Here is a 13316-nt window from a genome sequence, read left to right as displayed (position 1 = left end):
GAATTCCATAAATATCCATAATAAATTATTTAAATGGCTATAAATAATTTCATGATTAAACATAAACAACAGCTAATTTCCAAATTAACTAAGCGGGCTTTACAGCTCCTATTAAACTAAAAAAAAAAGTGTTTGAGTTCATGTACAATATATAATAATGACGATAATAATAAAAGAAAAATAACTTTTATAATCAATACGATTTTAAAAGAAAAAATTAGAAAAAGTAAGAAATAGGTATTATGGATCATAAGATTAAGATGCCACATAAAAACTTACACGAAAAAAATGGTAAGAATATATAAGGATTAAAAACAAATTGATAAGGCCAAATAAATAATGTTAATGAATTCAGTTATATTTTATGTATTTAATATTTATGTATATAAATGTAGAATAATTCTATGGTAGGATATTAGTTTTGTTCCTATACTATAGAGATATTTTATTAACCAATCATTTATATGATTTTGAGTTTATACATTGGTTAAGATGTACTTGTGTGTATGTGATTAAATTTTAGTTTTTAAATGTACTCCCCAATATAAAAAAAAAAGTGAGACTTTTTAATATAAAATCTTTAGAAAAAAAAAATAAGTATTACCATCATCACATATACCTAGTTCTTCAAAGTGAGGACTTAAGAATTGTGTGCTCTATTTGGACACCAGCCATTAGAAAAAAAAAAAGGCAAGACTTAGATGTGGAAGCTTTTATGTTTTATCTTCAAGATGGAAAAGATTTTCAGTAATTTAAAAAAGAAAAAAAAAAACTGTTTTGGTCTGTCGACGCTTCCGCACTCTCTACAATTTCAGCCTCTCTTGCATTTTTTTCAGTAAAGGCTTTGCTCTCTCTTAGACTTATCTGAAAATGATGAACACGATAACAATATATAATAATTAGGTATATGCGTACCTGATTGATCTATAGTAATTGTCACAATTTGATAGTGCAATACTATCAACTAAGTCTTCCTCTCTAGATTTCTAAATCAGAAGCAGTTTATTTATCTGATTATCAAAAGGTATACAATTGTGATGAGACAATATGTATCCATAGAGTTAGGGAGGAGACTTAGCTACATAACACTAGTTGGACTGGGTCTGCTCATCAAAGACTTCAATTAACTAAAAAAGCTCACACTTCTGCTTCACCTAGACTTTACATACAGATGCTAAGCCCATTAACTATTGATCACCAACGATATGGGCTAACACAACAAAAAACTATCCAATCAACCCAAGTTTTAATAAAACCAATAAAATTTAATGTAAGCCCAAATAAAAAGTCTAACATTCTCCCACTTGGGCTACATTAATTTTAATACATATATATATTATATATTAAAATAATTTTGTTTAAAAAACGACTCATGGGTTGAACAACAGGAAAACATTTTGTGGCCACTTTACAATGATAGTTCTCTGATAGCATCTCAATATACCGGTCCAATTTAACCTTTAATAATGAACTATGACAGTCATATTGTTTTTAATTCAACAAAGACATTCATAATCACAAATATCAAAGTATTAAATCGACATGGTCAATAAGTCTAGTAGTGTGGTAAGAAATTATGTTCAACATGTGATCAATTTAAAATAACATAATATCCTTATCAGTCCTCAATTTCACTGATACAGTGATGCTTAATAAATAAGCCAGTGAAATTATCATACACTACTTAAAATAAGTTAATATCACTAAATATGCTTAAAAATTAAGCAAACAAAATATCACTGTCATTAAGCAAATAAATTTAAAAGACAATGATCACAACAATTTGAACCACATGCTTTCAATTCAATCATTCTCGAGAATATAACAAAACATAATTGAAAACATATCCATTCAATAATAAAATATTGAAACATAAAATGTAGGTCATAACTTTATTTAGAAAATTATAAATAATCATAGTTTCTACAAACAAGCAGAAAAGAAAACTCCCACTAACCAAAAGATCAAAAGATTCTAAAATGCCCATATTAATAACATGTTTATTAAACAACACGACACTTAACCCTTTGGTTAGAGGATCTGCTAACATCGACTCGGTCTTACAATTTTCAATAAAAATGTCTCCTTTCTTGACCAAGTCTCTGGCAGTGAGATACTTTATTTCCATATGTTTAGAAACACTACGAATCTTTTTATTCTTTGAAAAAAAAATCAGCATTATTATCACAATAAATTAGCATAGGTGTGGAAAAAGAATCAACTACTCAATAATAGAACCCTCATCATCTTCGATATCGAGAGCAATATATTCATCAGCGATAGAAGCATTACCAATTGGAGTAGGATTAAGACTACTATTATCATCTCTTGAAAATGACATAGGAATAAAAATTCCTTTAGATGACTACCCCATTTCAAGAGATGTTGAAGGAATATTTTCAGCAACATCAAATTACAAAAGTTTAGCAGTGTGAGATTAAACAATTTGCGTACCACAAGTAGGACAGTAAAAGCGATAACCTTTTGAGTGTATTGGATAACCAATGAAATAATATTGATTTGTTCTCGGGTCTAACTTTTTCAAATTAGGATCATAAATCCTTACTTCAGTTGGACAACCCCATACACGAAGATGATTCAAACTAGGCTTTCTCCCAGTCCACAACTCAAAAGGGGTTTTGGGAATAGATTTACTGTGAACACGATTTAAAATATAAGTTGCAGTCATGAGCGCTTCACCCCATAAAAACTCTGGAAGATTTGATCAACTCATCATGCTTCTAACCATGTCCATGAGAGTGTGATTTCTCCTTTCAGCAACGCCATTTTGCTCAGGTGAACTAGGCATAGTGTATTGAGGAACTATACCATTTTCTTATAAGTACTTGGCATAAGGCCCCATGTATTGTCCAGATTTTGTATAACGACCATAATATTCTCCTCCACGATCAGAATGAACAACTTTGATGACTCTTCCTAATTGTTTCTCAACCTCATTTCGAAAATTTTTGAGTTTATCAAGGGTGTCAGATTTTTCTTTAATTAAGTAGGTGAATTTATAACGAGAAAAATTATCGATAAAAGTGATAAAGTACTTATTTCTGCACAACGTGGTGGAATAAGGTCCACTGATGTCAGTGGGGATAATTTCTAATAAAGATTGACTGCAGTTTGTAGTCTTCTTTTTTCTTTTAGTCAATTTTTGTAACGCCCTAATGGTAAGGCACGCTACAGTGCTGTCTTTGCTAATCAAAGAATTTTCTTGAAAAACGTGTCAAATTAAAACTTTTATATTAATTAATAAACTTTATAATATACTAAACTATTACAAGTTTCGGGATCCCGTATTCAAACTTTTAAAACATAATACTCCAAAATACATATTATCCAGGTCGCACAGCGACTACAAAATATAACCCCAGATGTCCCGAGATCGAACACTCTAGGTCGCGCTGCCTCGACATGTACAACCTCATCTCAGCTCAGGTTCACTCCTGTTCAGCTTTCGCTTTTCCTTTACCTACACATGGAAGCAGAACTATGAGTCAACAGACTCAGTAAGAAAAGCATATAACACATCATATAATTTCCGACTTGTATTTAGGCGCCCATACACCTATTTACAAGGCTCAACAGATGAGTAAGAACGTTCAACACTAGGGTACAACCACTATACCACATACACTACGTACCTCACTATACGAGTGTTGGTAGGGTTTGTTTCGTACCCTGAGTACCACTGAGTGATATACCATGCACACTCAGTACTTTCCCGTACTCGTGCTGGTATCACTGTATTGTACTTCCAACTAATATTCACTATACCGATGCACTCTGTACCATAACTGTACAAGTGTTGGTAGTGCAATTAATATTTTAAGCATGCATATACACATAACATATACATACACTCATATATTAATATCACACTTTATACACAGTTCTTACCTTCTTTCCAGATTCAAGTGTGCTGGCCGACCTGAACGAAAAGTTTCACGCTAGATGGATGCCCTAATCACATTATGAAACCGGGTAAGTTACATGATCAAAACCCTAATCCTGGGAAACCCGAACCCACAACCCTAGGTTCTGTTATACTCCCTAGAGGTCACTCAAACTCTGGAAATAGGGAGACACCCAACCACGGCACTGAAATGGACGAAAATTGAGAAAATGAAGCGTTTGGGGACCCTGCCAAAACCAGCTAGCCGGTTTTATAGGTACTGGTAAAACCGGCTAGCCGATTTGCACCAGTTCACCCCAAACTTTTCACTGCTTGCTCAATTTTCCACCAAATGCCACCAAACCTTCCAGAGTACCTAAACAATGTATAGACAATATTTTCCAACCAGTATTTCACAGAAAAACTCAATGAATCAAATTATGCCATTATAGATCAAAGCTTTGAACTCAAAGCTCAAACTCGCACAAAACCTAATCCAAACACCAAAACCAGCTGCTAGGAACTAAATTCAACTCAATTGAACCCAAAAATTCGAACCTTAAACATCTCTAACCCTAAAAACCCTTAAAACCTAAAACCACCACTCAAACTAAGTAAAAACTTGAAGAATTCCATAACAAAAGTTTCTAGGGTTACCTTAGCCTCCAGAATGCTCAATTCCTTAGCTTCAATCAAGAAAAATACCAACCTTTGGGGGTGAATCCCTCTGGTTTGCTTCAGCCGAAAGAGAGAAAGAGAGAGAGTTCTCTATTTTTAGGTTTTTCTCTAATTTTCCTTTTTTCCTTGATTTCTTCTAATTTTCCCAACTAGAAAAGGATTTCTAATCAATCCTTTGCTGAAACTAATTGCCAAATGTCACTAAGCTAGGCAGCCACCTCAACCTTCACTTTACAAAATGACTAAATTGCCCCTTTACTTAAAACTTAAGTATTTCTAAAGCTTTGCATCAAAAAAAAGTATTTCTAAAGCTAGGGGTAAAATGGTCAAATTCTATAACCCCGCTTAACCCCGATATTTTATTTTCTCTAAAATATTTCTCACTAAGAAATAAGGTTCTAAACTTACCCATGTGATCAAACTAGCCATCCATCGCATTTTCCGTTGTCGCCGAGCAAAAAGTACAAAAATTGCATAATTCACATACAAGACAAATAATACCCCTAGAGTTTAATAAAATCTTCAGAATTGAGAAATTATAACTCTAATGCTTATTTCTAATAATGGGGTCCACAAATAATTAAATTCATAAATAATTATAAAAATGTCAGAAATTAGTGCTAATTGACTTTACTAATCCAAATTACTAAAGTGGTCATTACAATTTTCCACGAGTACAATCAACACAAGTATTGTTGGAAATATTTTACCAGGATCTAGATTTACTACCATGTATGTTTCATTAACATCCTAATATGAATTCTTAAACAATAAAATAAACACATAAGAGTTTAGAAAACCTTACATTGAGTACAGCGGAATATAATGACTCCTTCCGTTCAGATCTCTAGCCCTTGATTCCTTTATGTAGCAGAGCATCACCAAGATCTGAACCTGAATCTCTTTCTCTCCTTCTTTTGATGCTGGTTCCGTTGGGTTTTGTGCCCTAAATAAAATCCATTTCATATAATCAGATTTACTTATTAATAAAGATTAGAAATAATATTTTATGTTGCATGGTTCACATGATTTATTTCATGATTATATATATAATGTATGAATTCTATTTAAGTCCAGAACATATGAATTTGTTAATGATTATAGTGTTGTCAGCACAGTGGAATATAATCTTAATTATATGTTCGAAAGTTTATTCCCTGATTTGTCAGAACACTGGATTTAGACTGACATGGTATAATCAGCGATAGGTATTCTTACACCTTGGAAAAGTGTTATGTCCTTTCTAGGACATTGGCAAAGTTTACCAGTATCGAATGTATGGAGTATACATCGGAAGGGAACGATATTGAACTTTGATTAGATATATTAGAATTTTCCGTAATATCTATTCAATTCAATATCACCTGTTGATCTTAGATCAAATGATCTTAATCCTGATATGATTAGGTTCAATCTCAAGAGTGTTATTCGTGTTCTTTGATTTGTTAGTTAAGCCTACTTTTGGGTCAGGGTGATACGTACATTTTGGGAACACGGTAGTGCAATTGAGTGGGAGCACTAACATAAATATGGAATCTATAGCTTCTATCTGGCAAATAGAAAGTAAAGGATGATTTCCTTCGAGCTTAACCAAACAAAAATAAATGGTGGAGTACTCATTTCACTTAGCTGATATATCATTTATACGGGGTTAAGTGTTTTAAGGATAAAATACATTGTAGGGTGTTACGGTAATTTAATCCCTTTACAGTGTAAATCATCTATATAGAGGATCATTGATCACATTAGGATTATAACAATAGATAACTAATGACGTATCTATATTGTGGAACATATATAGCGTTTAAATGACTGAGAGTGCAATTCCAAGTTCTAAGAGTGGATTCAATAAGGAATTAATAAGTTAGGGAATTTACTTGGTGAATTCGGTTCGACTTATTGGAAGCTCGGTTATATAGACCCATGGTCCCCATACTAGATGAGACCATACTGCTTGTAAGACTCAGTTAATTGATTTTAATTAATCAATTATAATTCTAAAAGTTAGACTATGTCTACTTTATGAATTTTCACTAAGCAAGGGCGAAATTGTAAAGAAAAGAGATTCTAAGTTTATTTATTAATTAAGATACTTTATATGTCTAAATTAATAAATATATTAAATGGCAATATTATTTAATAATTATTTTTAAGTTATTGAATAATTAGAATTGGCATTTGAATGGTTAAATTAGAAAATTGGCATTTTTGAGAAAATGGGAATAAAAAATAACAAAATGGGAAAGTTGCAAAGTGAGGCCCAATTTCCTTATATGGGCCGCCCACTATGCATAGGCTTTTACTATTTTATTTTTCTATTATTTTAATGCCACAGAATTCTAACCTAAACCTAGAGGGCATTCTATAAATAGAAAGTAATGGCTTCAGGAAACAACACACAATTGCATCTCATTCTTTTCAGAGTGAATTCCTGAGCCACCACTTTCCTCTCTCTTTTCTTCTCTTCAATATTTCGAAATCCTTGAGTGAATGAGTAGTGCCCACACACATCAAGTGGTACCTCAATCATAGTATGTAAGACTATGGAAAATCAGCATCAAAGGAGAGAAAGAGATCCAGATTCAGATCTTGATTATGCTCTGCTACAGAAAGGAATCAAGGGCTAGAGATCTGAATGGAAGGAGTCATTATATTCCGTTGCACCAATGTAAGGTTTTCTTAAACTCTTATGTGTTTATTTTCATTGTTTTAGAATTCATATTAGGATGTTAATAAAACATAATTGTTAGTAAATCTAGATCCTGGTAAAATATTTCCAACAGGTTCTCCTTCTTGTTGTTTGGATTCTTCACAGTCTTACACACTATGATTGAGATACCACTTGATGTGTGTGGGCACTACTCTATCACTCAAGGTATTTCGAAATTCAAGAGAAGAAGAAGAAGAGAGGGGCGGCTATGGCTTTTCTCTGAAAGGAAAAATATGCAAGTCATAGTTTCCTGAAGCCAACACTTTTTATTTATATAATGCCATCTAGGTTTAGGTTAGAATTGTATGGCATTAAAATAACGGAAAAATAAATGGTAAACCCTTTGCATAGTGGCCTGCCATATAAGGGAAATGGGCCTCACTTTGCAACTTTTCCCATTTTGTCATTTTTCAATCCAATTTTCTCAAAAATGCTAATTTTCTAATTTAACCATTTAAATGTCAATTCTAATTATTTAATAACTAAATTAATTATTAAATAATATTGTCATTTAATATATTTATTAATTTAGACACATAAAGTCTCTTAATTAATAAATAAACCTAGAATTTCTTTTCTTTACAATTTCGCCCTTGCTTAGTGAAAATTCATAAAGTAGACATAGTCTAACTTTAGAATTATAATTGATTAATTAAAATTTATTAACTGAGTCTTACAAGCAGTATGGTCTCAACTAGTATGGAGACCATGGGCCTATATAAACCGAGCTTCCAATAAGTCGAACCGAATTTGCCAAGTAAATTTTCTAACTTATTAATTCCTTATTGAATCCACACTTAGAACTTAAAATTGCTCTATATGTTCCACGATATAGATACGCTATAAATTATCCATTGTTATAATCTTAAATTGATCAATGACCCTCTAATAGATGATCTACATTGAATAGGAACTAAATTACCGTTACACCTTCAATGCATTTTATCCTTAAAACACTTAGCTCCGTATAAATGATATTTCAGCGAAGTGAAATGAGATCTCCACCATTTATCTCTGTTTAGCCAAGCTCGAAGGATATCATCGTTTCACTTCTGAATTCCTATAGAAGTTATAGACTCCATATTTATGTTAGCGCTCCCACTCAATTATACTATCATGTTCCCAAAATGTACGTATCACCCTGACCCAAAAGTAGGCTTAACTAACAAATCAAAGAACATGTATAATACTCTTGAGATCGAACCTAACCATATCAGGATTAAGATCATTTGATCTAGATCGACAGGTGATATTGAATCGAATAGATATTACGGTAAATTTTAATATATCTAATCAAAGTTCAATATCGGTCCCTTCTGATGTATACTCCATACATCCGATATTGGTAAACTTTGCCAATACCCTGGAAATGACATAACACTTATCCAAGGTGTAAGAATACCTATCGCTGATTATCATGTCAGTCTAAATCCAGTGAACTGACAAATCAGGGAATTAACTTTCGAACATATAATTAAGATTATATTCCACTGTGTTGACAACACTATAATCATTAACAAATTCATATGTTCTGGACTTAAATAGAATTCATACATTATATATATAATCATGAAATAAATCATGTGAACCATGCAACATAAAATGTTATTTTTGATCTTTATTAATAAGTAAATCTGATTATATTGAAATGGGTTTTATTTAGGGCACAAAACCCGACAAGTATCCCAACTAGAAGAATCAAGAAGAGGAAGAATTTTAAATTTAATTAAATGATCAACCCTTTCTTTAGAAATATGGTCCAATCTTTTGTGCCATAATAATAAGAATGTTTCCTTATTCACAACATTATTCACACATTAAAAGAGGAATCTAAAGGAGCCAATGACAACTTGTAAAGACCATCAAAATAAAAGAAATTTCCAATAATTCAGGAGTCAAGTATAATGTCAACATTATCATTTGTAAAATGAAAAGAATATCCTTGTTTAACCAAAAGCAGAAGCGAAACTAAATTCATTTTAAGAGTAGGAACGTAAAAAGTATTGTTCAAAATAATCTTAACATGAGACAATAATTGAAGAATAAATGTGCCAATATAGATAACATCAACTCCAATATTATTGCCCACTTTAAGCTTGGACTCCCTCTCACTTGGCTTCCTGAGATCCCTTAGCCCCTGTAAGGAAGAAGAAACATGAACAGTAGCACCACTATCTAACCACCAAGAATCAATAGGAACATCAACTAGATTAGATTCAAAACAAACACATGCTAATGGGTTACCAGATTGTGCTTGTTTCTTTTCTAACCAAGTCTTAAATTTGTGATAGTCCGTTCTCCGATGTCCTATTTTTTCACAAAAGTAACACTTCACATTAGAGTATTTGGACATTCCATTGTTATTCTTCTGTTTATTTTTATGCTCCTTGCCATTACCATTATGTTTATTAGGACTATCATTTTTATTCTTGAACTTTCCTTTTCTTTTGTTGGGCTTGAGGTGAGAAACATAGTGAGCAGATTCATTCTTCTCCCTTTTTAGCTTGCTTTCTTTAGCTACACACTGAGAAATTAGGTCGCTGATAGTCCATGTTTTATTGTAAGTGTTGTAGGCTGTCTTGATAAGGCTGAAAGAGGCAGGTTGTGCATGAAGAGCTTGATGAATGATGTAAGAGTTAGGAAGAGGAATATTATGATCTTTCAACTTGGACAAAATATTCACCAATTTCAGAATAAAATCTCGCACTCCTTTTAATTCATCATACTTAATGGTTGTCATTTCATCCATAAGATGTCCAACTTTAACGTTTTCACCAGTGTCATATAGTCTTTCTAAAGCCTTGGAAAACTCTTTGACATTTTTAGTTTCTGGCAAATCACTCAATAAATGTTCAGGAATGGATCTTTTCATAGTAAGAAGACTAAGACGACTTGACTTTTCCCATTGTGCATGAAGAGTTATCTGGGCAACTGTACTGGTATCAGTAAGATCATTAGATTTTTCTTCTCGTAGGCACAAGTCCAAATCTATTATTCCTAAAGTAAATTCTACATCTCGTTTCCATATCTTATAGTTGGACGCATTCAAAATATGAGTGGAAGCATTATTGTTGTTCACAGAAAAAGATACTGAAAAATTCAAAAAAAAATTAAAACTTGATTAAGCCATATGAACAATGCATTAGAAAATATTGTAGAGATAAGTGGTCATTATAAACTCCCCTTTGGAGTGAGAATATAACACACACATGATCTACCTTCATGAAGTTAACAATAAAGAAAAAAATACATATTATTTAAAATTTTATTACCTTTGGGCAAATAAATTTCTTAAAAAATTATGTATTAATTCAAGCCAAAAAAACAATAATAAATATATATATTTAAATTATTACCTTTGGGAAAATAATAAAAATATATACATTTAATATTGTTAGAGTATTAGCTGTATATTAGTTGTAAAAGAATTAGAGTAACTTGTATTTAGTAGTTTCCTATTTTGTTGGTAGTTTCCTATTCTAGTCTTCTAGCTTTATATATAAATATGTACTATTCTATGAAATACATACACAATTCGATTCACTATTTTCTACATGGTATCAAAGCATTAGGGTTAGAATTATAATTCGAAATTCGAAATTAGGGTTCATTTAAAAAAAATTAGGGTTTGAGTTTAGGGTTCTTTTTCAAAAATCTTTTTTTTTTTGGAGTGCGAATTTATTCTCACCGCCCACTCAGGAGTGTTGCCCAGCCGCCGATCTACAAAACCCTGAAGTCCGGTCACCGGATTCCTCGCGGGTGGGGCTCACGCACCGCCTAAAGCTTCTGCGCGTTTTCCCACGCGGCGACGCGTGGAGGCGCGTGTGACAGCGTCTTTGACAATGTTTTTTTTCCGGTTCTTTACTTTGGTCTTCTAAGCCTACTCGCATCTGTTTAAGCTTGTAATTTGGTATTTTTTTTTTGCCTTCTTCGTGTTTGGGTGTTCATTCTTTGGTGTTCTTTTTGTTTCTTTTCTCTGTCAATTGTGTTTGCTTTTGAGATTATGACAGAGATAAAATCATATTCAAAATCTGTTGTTGTTTCTGATATGGTTCCCGTAATGTCTAAAATCACGGACCATAAGTTGATTGGTTCAAATTATTTGGAATGGAGTAAAACTATTCGATTGTATCTGAGGAGTATTGACAAAGATGATCACTTGACTGATGATCCTCCCAACGAAAAAGACAATTCAAGAAAATTATGGCTCCGTGAGGATGCTCGCTTGTTTCTTCAAATTCAAAATTCTATCGATAATGAGGTAATTAGTTTGATTAATCATTGTGAATTGGTTAAAGAACTAATGGATTACTTGGAGTTTTTGTATTCTGGTAAAGATAACATATCTCGCATATATGATGTTTGCAAAGCGTTTTATCGTGCAGAGAAATAAGATAAGTCTCTTATGAGTTACTTTATGGCATTTAAAAAAAACATATGAAGAGCTTAATGTGTTATTGCCATTTAGTCCTGATGTGAAAGTTCAACAGCGCCAACGAGAGCAGATGGCTATTATGCTTTTCTTCCAGGACTCTCATCTGAATTTGACTCTGCAAAGTCACAAGTTCTCTCTGGTTCTGATGTCTCCTCTTTACAAGATGTGTTTACTCGTATTCTTCGCACAAAAACTACCTCCTCGGCTCCTCTTAATAGCGCCTTGGTGAGTCGTAACAATTCTGCACCAGGAAAAAACTTTACTCCAAGTGGATACAAAGGAGGTAATTCACAAGGACCTGATAATCGAACACCAGATTCTGGGAGCATCATGTGCAACTAATGTAAGAAACCAGGTCACACCAAGTTTGAGTGTAGGAAGTTACAGTTCAAAAATCGCCAACAACACTCTACTAATATTGCAAGCACTAGTGATGCATCTGACAAATCAGTCCTTATTTCTGCTAATGAATTCGCCATGTTCTCAAGGTATCAGGAAACACTTAAGTCTTCATCTCCTTCTGTCACTGCGATTGCCGATTCAGGTAACTCTAATGCATGTCTTCTTTCCCAATCCTCAAAATGGGTCATTGATTCTGGTGCAACAGATCATATGACAGGTAATTCCAGTCTCTTTTCAACTTTTCAGTCTCAGAGTCTCATGTCTATTGTTACCTTAGCTGATGGATCACCATCTTCTGTTCTTGGATCTGGCACTGTTATTCCTACACCTCTGCTCACTTTGTCATCTGTCTTACTTTTACCTAATTTGTCTTTTAATTTGCTTTCTGTTAGTCAACTCACTCGTAATCTAAATTGTTGCATCTCATTCTTTCCTGATCATTGTGTGTTTCAGGATCTTATGACGAAGAAGATTATTGGTAAAGGACGTGAATCTGGTGGCTTGTATGTTCTTGACCCACTTCAACCAAGCTCTATTGCTTGTTCGAGTGTTGCTTCCGCTTTTGAGGCTCATTGTCGTTTGGGTCATCCATCTCTTCCTTTGCTCAAGAAACTTTGTCCCCAATATAGTACGTTGTCTTCATTAGATTGTGAGTCATGTCAGTTTGCCAAACATAATCGTGTTAGTTTGAGTCCTCGAGTCAATGAACGTGCTAGTGTTCATTTTGAGTTAGTTCATTCTGATGTTTGGGGTCCTTCTCCTATTTTGTCTCAACCTGGATTCAGGTATTTTGTTACTTTTGTGGATGATTATTCTCGTGTAACTTGGTTATATTTAATGAAAAATCGTTTTGAGTTGTTTTCTATATTCTGTGCTTTTTGTGCTGAGATTCAAAATGAATTTAATGTATATGTTCGTACTTTGAGAAGTGATAATGCCAAAGAGTACACATATGCTCAATTTCAATCTTACATGACCTCTAATGGCATGCTTCATGAAACTTCTTATGTTGATACGACACCTCAAAATGGTGTTGCAGAACGTAAAAACAGACATCTTCTTGAAACTGCACGTGCCCTTTTGTTCGAAATGAAAGTTCCTAAACCTTTTTGGGCCAATGCAGTTTCCACGGCATGCTTTCTTATTAATCGCATGCCATCCTCTGTCCTTAATGGTGAAATTCCATT

Source organism: Cannabis sativa, chromosome 3, assembly GCF_029168945.1.
Source record: "Cannabis sativa cultivar Pink pepper isolate KNU-18-1 chromosome 3, ASM2916894v1, whole genome shotgun sequence".
In the NCBI taxonomy this organism is placed as follows: Eukaryota; Viridiplantae; Streptophyta; class Magnoliopsida; order Rosales; family Cannabaceae; genus Cannabis; species Cannabis sativa.
Note: the sequence above shows the minus strand (reverse complement) of the source record.